Here is a 12,043-nt window from a genome sequence, read left to right as displayed (position 1 = left end):
AATTATCAATTTTCTTCACTTGATCATACAAATGCTATATAATCTCAGTACCTGAGCAGCTAAAACCCCTTAAAAGGGTCTCGGTGGATGTGCCAGGAGATAAGAATGAACAATAGGGAATGAAGGAATCTTGATTTTTTGTTGATGGTCACAGTTGAGATATTGGGCCCAAACTGGGCTTTTCCTTGTTAGATATTTGAGGACCTATAAGAAACAGGCTGGTAATTGAGTGGTAATGGACTCACACTGTATGTGTGAAGCTCCCGGTCTGACTGCCAGCATTGTCAGTGAAGAATTTGCATGAAGAAAGAGCCTGGAAAGAATCGGCTGGAGAAAACTTAAAGGGATATAAAGTTAGTTGAGAATGGTTGACAGTATGATGGACCACCGGTCTGAGCTGGCATGAAGGAACTGGAGAGGTCAGTTTTCTTTCATGTCAGTCCTGCACACGTTTCCTTCCACTAGTCCCTCAAATGAATTGGAGAGATCTACAGGAGGTTTAAGGGTAATGGATGTAGTGGAGAGGTTAAGAATTCCTTGATTTTCCTTGGAAAAGGAGCAATAAAAACACAACCGATGGAGGATAAGTCTACTGTGGCTAATATCTTACTGGAACCTCCATGCATAAAGGCACTTCACCTCTATGTACCAGAGGATGGAGGAAAAAGTACTACAGGGGAAAGGCCATTATCTCCATGCATCTCAACAGCTTCTTGTTTGGCTGCCACTGGAAATAGAAAGCCAGACTGGACAGACCTTGGCCCAGCATCGTAAGGCAGTTCCTATGGTTTCCAAACTCCCCACAAAATTCAGGAAATAACTCCTCCGCAGTTCCATTTTTCTTCCTATTAGCAATCCTGTCTGTTCTCAGAAGCACTAATATAAAAAATATTTCTTTAAAACTTGGTCAAGTATAAAATAGTATCAGGCCAGACAGAATTAAATGTAATTTTTCATCAAAAGGCAGTAGCAGGCAGGAGTCCCACCCAGTTAAATAAATTCCCATCTGAACAGCGAGCCTACAAAAGGCTCTAGCCTTGGTGGGCACAACTGATGACCTTCCCAAATCCAATTCACCATGTGTGTGGGGGGGGGGGGCTTTTCTTTTCCTAAAGGGCTGAAGCAGGCTGCAAAAATGATTTAAAAATTCTTTTCCAAGTCCCTAATGGGCAACCAGGGAGGTTCTACCAAAATACAAAATATCACTTAGGAACCCTGCCCTCCCGTATCATCAGCCCCTCCCAAGACGCCGCTCTTCTCCAAAAGCAAACGAATCCCCCGAGGAAGCTTATTAGCAATCACTTTATGTGTCATTCAATGTACAGTCATTCTCTCTTTTTTTATTTCCCTCTCATTCGCCTTCTCATGTGTACGAAAATGCAACGTTTCAACCCCTTAATTTCCGAGAATGGCAATAAATGGGATTAGCTGGCTAACTGGAGAGCAGGCAATAAACACGCCATTAGAGGCATCTTTTCCACGGAGTCCTCTCCTTGCCACTGGGGCTCTCTGACAGGCTTGTGTTCCTTAATAGCGACAATAATAAGCGTTCAGAAAAATGCTTTTTAAGCTGCTGGTGACAAAACAAAGTGACAGGGGAAGGGATGGGGGGAGGAAACAGAATAAGAGAAAGGCTTTTAAAGCCAGGCCAACCACCATAAGAATGGCGCAGTAAAGATTCTGCATCTATCAGCTGCCCAATGGGCAACATATCCCTCTGAATCACCGCAGAACTAGTTGTCAAAAATGCCCAGACCTTCTTTCTGACTCCCTAATAACAGTAACTCTAACTCTAGCTTTCTCTCCCACTGCTGCTTCTCTTGCCTCTCCTCTCCAAATCCAACCTTTCCTGCAGCATCTCTCAAGACATCTTATAAGAGGACGCTCAAGTGTAGGGAGAGGCAGTGTAAGCCGGGAAGCATAGTTTTAAAAGACAGGGCCAAAGTCTACACAGCGCAGGCAGCGATGGCTCCTCAGAGGATTTGTTAATTTCATCTTTGCCTCCCCAAAGGCACTGTCAATTTCACCTCTCCCAAGGCTCTGTCAATATCACCTCCCCTTCCAGAGGTGGTGATGAAATTAACAAACCCTCTGTGTAGAGAGGTGAAATTGACAGAGCCTTTGACTCTGTCTTTTTAAACTACGCTTCCCGGCTAACATTGCCTCTCCCTACACTTCAGGGTCCTCATGTAAGATGTCTTGTGTAGAGAGGCTCTGAACTTGCAGAGTTATGAGACTTTTTATCGTATATTATTGTTGGATGCCTGCTTTCATGCAAGGGAGAACATGCAATCCCAATGCACTGAACTGGGTTTCACTCTGCTAGGCAATGCTAAGCATACAGGGTTTTCTCCATAGAGAGGCAAGGCTAGAGCTATGCCCTTATTGGTTTCCACTAGCGTAGCAGCCACTAGCAGTGTACAGTTTTAATACTAGACATTAATTTGTGTGCAACTCTTAACAGGAAGGCTGGGAACACATTCTGTGGCCCAGGCATACTGGGACTTTTGCCTTGCTTGGTAAGGAGCAGGCACTTTTATTAACTGCACAAGAGCTTCTGTAGCCCTTAAAGTAGACAAGCTGGATTATGGTTGTAGGACAGGGCTGCCACAATTTGTGACCCGCTATCGAGAGCAACCAACCAGCCAATCCCCCTGTTGTTGGTCCTGGCAGCCAATAAGAACAGGAGACCACAATACACGGTTTGCAGGCTATGTTTAGCTTCGCAGGCTACAAGTAGGGCAGGCCGGTCACAAAGTGCCTCTGTTGCAGGATGTCATTAGCAAAGCAGGGTTGCCCGCTCTGCAATCTGGGCAATTCAGCATCACTCTCGACAGGGCAGAAGGAGATAGTGCAATTAGAGTGCCTCCCCAATCCAGTCCTTCCACTCACCCTCCTCTTTACCTGCTGCGGGGCAGTCGTCAAGGCTCTCTTGCTACAGCAGTTAAGGCAGGAGAGCCAGTAGAAAGGCCAGGCAGGAAGGCACTTCAGCTACAAAACCACCACCGACAGACTATGGTATATGCTAAAAAGAGCTTTCCAGGTGGTTGTTTGTGAGCCCTACCTGTGAGCCACGCTGTCCTCCCTTGACGTTCCGCTTGAAAAGGAACAGTGAAGCAGCTGCTGGCGAGTAAATCCGCTCAGCAAACAGTCCCACCTCTTCCCCAAGCCTGTGTCAATTCATGCCCACATCAAATGAACAAAGATGGACAGTGTCAAATTATGAAAAGGCAAACCGGGTTGGTGGGAATGAGAATAAAAAGGGAAGGAAGGAAGAGCCAGACCACCATTAATTGCTTGGAAATGGCACTGCGGCAGGCCTGAGGAAGCTGCAGTGTTTCAGGGATCGGGGCCGTTTCCACACGACTTACCTTCCTCCGGAACGTTGCAGAATGTCGCGAAAAACACGCAGAAGGTAGTGTCTTCTCGCACGAAATTGCATCAGGATTGCAATCATCCGGGAGTTTCGTGTGACATCACATCTTCCTGTTGCGATTTCACATGAGAAGACGCTATCTTCCGCGTGTTTTTCGTGACGTTCTGGAGGAAGGTACGTCGTGTGGAAACGGCCGAAGCCAAGGCAGTAGATGGGAGAAACGATATTCTGGGAATGTCTTGAGGGTCTCATGCCTCTAAAAGAGACAGGTGCCCATAGCTCCACCTCCGTAACACAGATACTCTCTATCAAGCACGCCGGTCTCTCCAACTGTTATACCCCAACCCTCAATTCTCTATATGCAAATTTATGTAGCTCATTAGCATGGCACTAAAATAACCAGTGGGGGGAAAAAACAAGCCATCCACAGAAGTCGTTTGGAAAGAAGCGGTGGGTGGGTTGCTTATTTCCTTCCTATTAAACACCATCAACAAGGAAAACACAAAAAGAGAGAGCGCTCCAGGCCGGGTAATATTTATACGCTAAACATCACTTCGCACAATCCGGGCCTTGGACCCGACGCGTCAGTCTCGCCTCCCGTGAAGTGTAATTTTATTAAGTGTTTAACTCTATATACAGTACTTAACAAACACAGCTAATGCGAGCTGCCTCTCAGGGAGGATGTGTTTAGCACAATGCAAAAAGGGGAGGGGGAGAAAAACCCTGCCCTGCCTTCCCCCTGCTTGCTCATTAATTCAGGTGATTCGAGGGTTGCGCGGTGTACGCTGTTGCCGGCACGCACGCAGAGCTTATGGTAACAAGCAATTTGCAGCTCAGCTTGCAAAGTTTTCATCATTTAGGAGGGGAGGGGGTTGTTTGTTTGTGTTTTAAAGGGGCACTGGTAGAAAAAAGGGAGGATTGCCTCCAAGATACATCCCTACTGCTACTATCACTGCCTTAGGATTTAGCAACAAGACTCAGATGCCAGACATGCGAGAGGGTAGCAGGTCTCAGATTCTGATGTGCTCAGACCAAGGTTCTTATGGGCTGTGGCTGGGTCTTGGTATAACACGAGACCTCACGTAGTCAGGTCTTGGAGCCTGCTTCAGGCACAGAAAGGAAGAAAGGTGTGAAGCATCAGCCTCTAGGACTCGTAGGCTGTACGGAAAGGGCCTGGTAAAAATACAAGGACCCTGGTCAGTATCTTCTGCCAGTTCCAAGTTATGCCCTTGCTCAACTTGTGCACCGTAACAGGCGGTCTCAGTCTTGCCTCTGCCAAAAACGTGGGCAATTGACACAACCGTAGCACCACTCCCCACAAAGTCACAATAGGGGGAGTTAACAATATCAAGCTACTGTATAGGAATGCTGTAAAGATTACTGCAGGGCCCTTTGAGCAATGCTTGGAACACTGAAATGCTATACAAATGCTAAGTACTGGGTACAAAGGCCCCTGCTCCTGTAGTGGACAGCGGGGTGACAGCTAGGCTTACCATTTGTCCACTATTGGCCGGTAAACTGCTGATGGTTCCCCGTCCCCACTGATGTTAAACTGAGTGGCAAAGGTGAATTGGGGGCAGCAATGACATCAGCAACGCATCGATATCACTTCCGGATGGAACCCAGAAGTAACGTTGGTGATGTTCTAGGAATCTTCCCGATCTCTATAGTTTTTGCCACAGAGATTGGGCAAAATCCTGACATGTCAGCGTCGTCATTTCTGGGTTCAGCCAAAAGTGAACCATGCCCTACCCCCAAAACTCTCCCAGGGTTCCAGGCATACATCTAGCAACCCTAGTGGGAAGCCACACGCAATACAGAATTGCGTATGACAGCCCTAGCCTGGTCCTGACAATGGTTTGGCCTTCCCCCTATGCTTAATTAAGCATTCCCCCATACTGCTGCTCTCTTGCACGCTTGTTTAGTCCTTTCCTGAGCGTTTGCATCCCTGTGCCACTTCCGGCCCATCTCAATTTAGCCTCAGTTTGTCTGTTTTGGGTGCAGAAAATGGAACAGAAAGGTCAATAATCAGAATGATCAAGTACACACACCCCAACAAAATTCCCCCTTCCCGCCAAGGCTCCGAAACAATAAAAATTAGGGACACTGTGGTAAACCACCAGGTCCAGTTTCAATGTGGCTGTTGTTCTGGTGGCACAGGCAAATTATCCCAAATTTTCCTGGGCCGTTCCCGTTCCCACACAGCTTACCTGAACCCGGAACGCTGCGCAGCATGCCAAAAAAAACACGGAAGATCGCGTTTTCTCGTGCGAGTTTTGCGCGATGTTGCGCAACCACGCGAAACTCGTGGGAGAAAACACGATCTTCCGCGTTTTTTCCAGCATTCTGCGCAGCGTTCCGGGTTCAGGTAAGCTGTGTGGGGACGGCCCTTTTGTCCAAGTCTACCCAATTTACCTTTTGCAAGGGGAAGGGGAGAATAATTATTAGCACCTAGATGTGCAAACTGTTGCAAATGTTAGGGAGGGAGGGGAGGAGGCTGAATTATTTATGTTGTGGAGAAAATGCTGAGGATTTTTTTCTGCTTCTCCCCAGATACTGGGGCTTGTATCTTACCACTCTGCTCAGCACAGTTTGAAGAATTTCTCCAACGCTAGTGGTTCTTTCTCTGGTGGAAGAGCTACTTAAGGTGGAGAATGGAGTCTTAGGGTAGAAGAAAAAGGCTTCCAACTTGGCTGAATGGAGTGGTAGGATGTAAGCCTAAAAAAGTTAGCAGCACCTAATCGGATTGACAGCAGTAGATTCAGAAAATCCACACAATGTATAATAATCTTGTGGAATTCACTGTGATGGGAAACTCTCAGAGCAGATAGATGGCTGTAAAATGGGATTAGGCAGATTTGTGGTCCATCAATGGCTCTTAGCCCCGACGACTAAATGGAACTTCCATATTTAAAGGCAGTATACCATTACTATTAGTTAGCTGTGGGCATCACCGAGATGAAGCTTTAGCAATTGTGCCCTTGTTAGGGGCCTTCATAAAACATGGTGCTGGACTAGAGGGGCTGGGCTCCCCCAGCATGGTCATTCTTGTAGGTTTAACTGTTCTTAACGGGATGTGCATTCCCATCCCCAGTTGGTCAACATGCATGCGCCAGGCACAACCGCTTTCTAGGGCAATATCCCTCTCCCAGCAATCCCATATGCCCCTAAGACATTTCACAGATATGCGAAAGGAATGAGGGGAAGCAAAGCTCTGCAGGTATAAAAGGGATAAGTTTCACATATCCCTAATTAAAACCAAATCATTCTCCATCCGCAAATTCTGATCTCGAGTAAAATCTTAGGATGCCGCCGGCGGTACACAAAGTGGCTGAGGAAGCCGGCCTCGCCGAGGGCCTGTGGGGTACCCTCCCAATCCATCCTCCGTACGAGGCAGAGTTAGCCATCAGACTCGCTCAGCGCTTTGCAGCATCTACCCCATCTAACTTGACAGCTGCCTTGGGCTTCCCACTTGCTCAGCAGAAGAGCACTTAACTCTTCTGTGAGTGACAGAGAGAAAGAGCTTCGTGCTCTGCATTCCCTGGCTTGCTCTCACTTTCTATCTCATTTAACCATTTCCCTTTCCAGAGATATTTCAGAATCCTTGGACCTACAGGAAGCCATTCACTTCCCCACCCGTTTTCTCCTCCTTCCAACACAACGGCCCTGTGTGTAGGCCAACTCTACCCAAGAGTAAAATTCTTCAGCGTTTTCACAACTATAAATACTCTAAATAACAAATGGTGTCATGAGATCCAGTTTTTTTTTGGCCTTCTCTCCCTTTTAGGGTTGCCAGCTCCAAGTTGGGAAATTCCTGGAGATCTGAGGAGTGAAACCTGGAGAAAGTGGGGTTTGGGGAGAGAAAGAACCTTCGCATGGCATAATTCCATACAGTCCATCCACCAAAGTAGCCATTTTCTCCAGGTGAACTGATCTCTGTAGCCTGGAGACCAGTTGTAATTCCGGGAGATCTCCAGCGTTAGCCACCTGGAGGCTGGCAACCCTACTCCCTTTTCTCTCCCCCTGCTGATTTTCTCCACCGTCTCCTTTGAAAGATCCAGAGGAGATAGCCATGTTAGTCTATAGCTGCAAAATAGTAAAGATTCCGGTAGCACCTTTAAGACTAACCAACTTTATTTGCATCTGACAAAGAGAGCTGTGGCTCTCGAAAGCTTATGCTACAATAAAGTTGGTTAGTCTTAAAGGTACTACTGGACTCTCCTTCGAAAGAGAGAAGCAATGTCACTGATGCAAAGCATCTTAGGTTGAGATAGATCCCAGTTACAGGTAACCCCACTACAAAACAATAATCTAGACGAGCAGTGTGGTAACACAGAAGTAGTCTAGGAAGGATGCAGAGTTTTCATAACAATGACTAAGAATTTGTTCTCCCTCAATCCCCATGTCTACCTGCAGTTGTGATGAGCTGTCTCCTGCAGACCCTAACCTGCCTCAGATTATCTATCTGTGACCTTTTGCTAGTAATGATAACAGAATGTCTGCAAACAACTAAATGTTCTTCTTGGGAAAAGCAAGCTTTTCCTTTCTATCACGGCAGGACCCGGGTTCTTTGATTGAGTGATCGGCGAGACGTAAGATGCTGGCCTAGACGGTTCCTCTCTGTGTACGTTTTATTTTTAAACCTCTCCTCTCTTCCACCAACTCAAACCTCTCCACTAAATTCTCTCATGTACTGCAACGACTTCTTAAGGCTGAGCTCCTGGAAAAGGGTCAGCAATAAGCCCAAGAGGAGGCCTCTCATAATGCTTTCTAAAAAGTGGCCCAACAGCATTTTATCTTCTTAGCACAGCGCTCCTGGCAAATCGAACTCCGGTAGTACAGAATTCTGTTACTAGGCAGGAGCTGCTTTGCAGCAGGGGCTTAAGCCTTACTGCTGTTTGCAACTTAAAAGTAAATGAACAACAGGACTAGGCAAGCTTTCCACTGCTGGCAGTGCTCATAAGGGTGAAGCGCAACCTCCAGGTTTAAAAAAAAAAAAAAATTTCCGGAACGACAAGGCAGTACAGAGGACCAGAAACTTGCTTTTTAATAAAAAGTAAAACCCAAGTTCTCAAGACACTCTGCCAGGTAGCAGACCCTGAGCGCAACTACATGAATTCCTACAAGCATGGCATCACAACGCTATATCTGGCCTGCCTTCGAAAGCTATTTATTTATTTAGAAAAATGTTATGCCTCCTCTCCAGGGACCTGTGTAAGGCGGCTTACAACGTTACAATAAAAACAAAATGTGCAAAGATATTAAACTCCAGCATTAAAATTCCCAGCCCAGGATAAAAAAAAACTACCCTATTGTAAACGTTACGCAAGAAACAGAGCAACAGGCTTCCAAAATATTTGGACTGGTATATCCGATTGCCGCTTCTAGACCCACCATCATACGTAGAATAGACCCACAGCCTCCAGCCTGCAGTTTCGTGCTTTGAAGCAAACATTCCACAAATTTGCGGAACTTCTGGATACATCTCAAAGATTAATCAAGTTAACAATGATGCCCAGATGAAAAGACAAGAGTCCCTAAAGGATATGTGGTGCCCCTGGCTTTGGACGCACCCATTGCAGAGTAGATATATATTATAGATCCAGAGGAGTTAGCCGTGTTAGTCTGTAGTTGCAAAATAGTAAAAGAGTCCAATGGCACCTTTAAGACTAACCAACTTTTTTGTAGCATAAGCTTTCGAGAACCACAGTTCTCTTGACGAAGAGAGCTGTGGTTCTCGAAAGCTTATGCTACAAAAAAGTTGGTTAGTCTTAAAGCTGCTACTGGACTCTTTACTGGTATATATTATAACGACCTGCTGGTGAAGGGAAGCATACCCATTTGGCTCTAAGCTGTAGACTGAGGGTCTCACCAGACGAGACAAAATACACTCGAATTACACGGATAATTCCAGTGTATTTTGTAATTCGAGTGTATTTGAGTGTAATTCGAGTGTATTTTGTCTCGTGTGGTTTGACCCTGAGTATGCAAGAGATTCACACAAACGTACAAAATTGCTTTCTACCCAATCAGACCATTAGTCCAGAACTGAAAAACCGCTCTCTGGCAGAGAAGTCCTCCGCAGACCTCACCAGAGATTCTTCTAACTGATGATGCTGTGCGTTGAACCTTGGAGCTCTTGCATGTAAAAATGTGTGCCCTACCGCTGAGCTATGGCTCCAGACAAGAAGCAGAACTAAAATGTTTTTTTTTTCTTTGTGGTTTCTATACAGGAAAGGGATACATGGTTTTGGAGAGGAGGAGAGGGCTGAAAAAGTACCAAGTCGTCAGACTTCTCTCTTCATGGTAGAAAATGAAATGATGGGAAGGTGCACATAGCGTGATGGTCTCAAATGATGACAGCGCACAAAGGAAGGGAAGTGAGCCGGTACATAAGCTTCTGGATACAAGAGACCTACACACTTTCATTTTCCTTTTGCTTTACATTCAGAATTAGAGGCGTGGCTCATAGTTCACCCACTGCAGCCTTTTTATCAGGTTGGGAGAAATAAGCAAGGAGAACATCAGTGCAGTGTCAGTTGAGCAACTGAGAGATGTGCTGTCTAGCAATCTTGGGTCCAATCCAGAGGAAGAAGACACAATCCAGCTTGGTCTAGGACACATACATATAGCAGAGACCATCCTTGATGGCTTATTGGCAGTGTCCGTAAATCCCTTCGCCATCTTGAGTACATGCTCTCTGGTGCTAAAACCATTTTGCTGATGGGGAAAGTTGTTGAGTGCCGAGGTAGTTTTTGTCCATCAGGAAGGAACCCCACTGAGAGAAGTCTGGAAGATGGCAGGCAGTCAGGTTTTCTTGCAGGGACCCAAACTCGGAGGCCATTTTAGAGAAGAAAGATGTTCCACGACCATGGGGGAAGCCAATGGGCAAGGGGCCAGTGAGGGAGGATAGGAACCAAGAACTTTGGAGTACTGTTCAAGCAAGTTGAGACCAAGAGCTGAGGCTGAGCTGACACAGAAGGCAGGTTGTAGGATTCCAAGTCAAATCGGAAGGCTACGCAGGGTGCCAACTTGAGCCTGAGATTCTGGCATGGTAAGCTAAAGAGTGTAACAAAAAAAAACCCAATCCAGGGCTAGTTGTGAAATCCAGGGCTTCAAGACGATTCTCGTGTTTTTTTACTGGACAAGTTGGCTACATTTCCAATGTGTGTGATAGGATTAAATCATTGATCTGTGCTGGGGGAAGGACAAGAAAGATCAAGCAGGTGCATCATCCATGGTCACTATCCTAGAACGAGCACTGACACTCAACTCACTGCATTTCCTGAACACTGTTGAAGAAAATCCTTTGTAAACTCTCACGGACAAGGAGGACAGTATCCTCTGAAAGACTATTTTGGACAAGACAAGCCTCAATACTCCTGCCCTTTGCCGCCTCCTTTCTTTCCAACCACCCACCAGTTCTCTTGGGTTCTGTGGAGCTCTTTGTGGAAGACAGACAGAATCCTATCCCAGACTCTCTCCGCCAAAATAAGGGTGTCTTTTTTTTTTTTTTGGTCTCCAGAGAAACCAAAGTGCACTCTTTGCGCGCCCTTTGGCCTCCTTCTCTTTTTAGGTGCCTTGAAAATTTTCAAATGTTTCTGATGAATGTGTTGCAAGTTCCCTTAGTCCTCCCCTGCCCTTGTTTTTCATAGAAAAACAAACACATAAAAGTACAAGTTTTAAAAAAATATATATAATTATCAAACGAAAATCTTTCCTTGCCCTTTCTTGGAATAAAATAGAAAAGATTTAACTTTGACTGCAGTCTTGGTGGTATCACTGGGAAGGGAAGGGAACGCGAAAAGGTGAAAAATAAGTAAGAATGTTCTACAGCGGAGAAAAGCCACCATTAAAGGAATTTTTTTGGTGGGGAGTTTATAGAGCAAGGGAAGGATTTACATGGCACAACTGGTCATATCAAAACAAATCGCATTAATGCCTCTGCAGAAAGCCATAGCATAAGGTTTATTCATGCAACTGGGATTCAGAAATTGTTATCTCAGGGTTATAAACCTTGAGACTAAAACCCCTGTCTAAGCCTACAAGGAATTCCAGTGTGTGATTCAGCTACCCTCCCTGTCTGCCTTGGATCATTCGCAGGTCAAGGTGTTTCCCTTGGGAACCGTAAGCCATACCCACCAGAACACTACAGCTCTGCTTTCGTGCATGATTAGACTTATTGTGCATGATTAAACATACATTATTTGTGAAATGCTTGTTTTAAAAAAAAGGTGCTTTACAAAGAGAGAGAGAGAGAGAGAGAGAAAGAGAAGCCCTGCCCCTGTGATTTTAGAATCTAATTCCGACAATGAGGTGCCAGAAACCAAAGTAAAAATCGCAGAGAAGACCAAATATTTAGACAAAAGCTCACTGAACTAAACAAGCTTTAAGGCATAAAAGAACAAAAAGAGGAAGAGAACCATGTATTGGCTAGTAAAGAGTTCCACAGAAAAGAAACAGTAAGAATATAGGACCAAACTAGACATTACGGCATCTGCAGGTCAAATCCCTGGACTCCAGCATCATTTTAGAGAAAAATTTGGCCATTTAAAAAGGCTGTGAGGGCCTCATCCTGACTGGGCTTGCAGAACAGCAGGAACCAACCAGTCGGTCTTGATCCCTCCATTGCTTTGTCCAAGTTAGGCAATAAGGGAGAAACCCACC

At 45.6% G+C, this 12,043-nt stretch overlaps 1 protein-coding gene across 3 annotated transcripts in view; it reads right to left on the bottom strand.

Moving 5' to 3' along the window:
* The window catches only part of MACROD1 (mono-ADP ribosylhydrolase 1), a 384,893-nt gene that overhangs the window by 333,576 nt on the left and 39,274 nt on the right, over positions 1–12,043 (bottom strand). The gene's annotated exons all lie outside the window — the stretch shown is intronic.

Source organism: Eublepharis macularius, chromosome 1 (genome assembly GCF_028583425.1).
Source record: "Eublepharis macularius isolate TG4126 chromosome 1, MPM_Emac_v1.0, whole genome shotgun sequence".
Lineage (NCBI taxonomy): Eukaryota > Metazoa > Chordata > Lepidosauria > Squamata > Eublepharidae > Eublepharis > Eublepharis macularius.
Note: the sequence above shows the minus strand (reverse complement) of the source record. Positions and strands in the feature narration are given on the sequence as shown.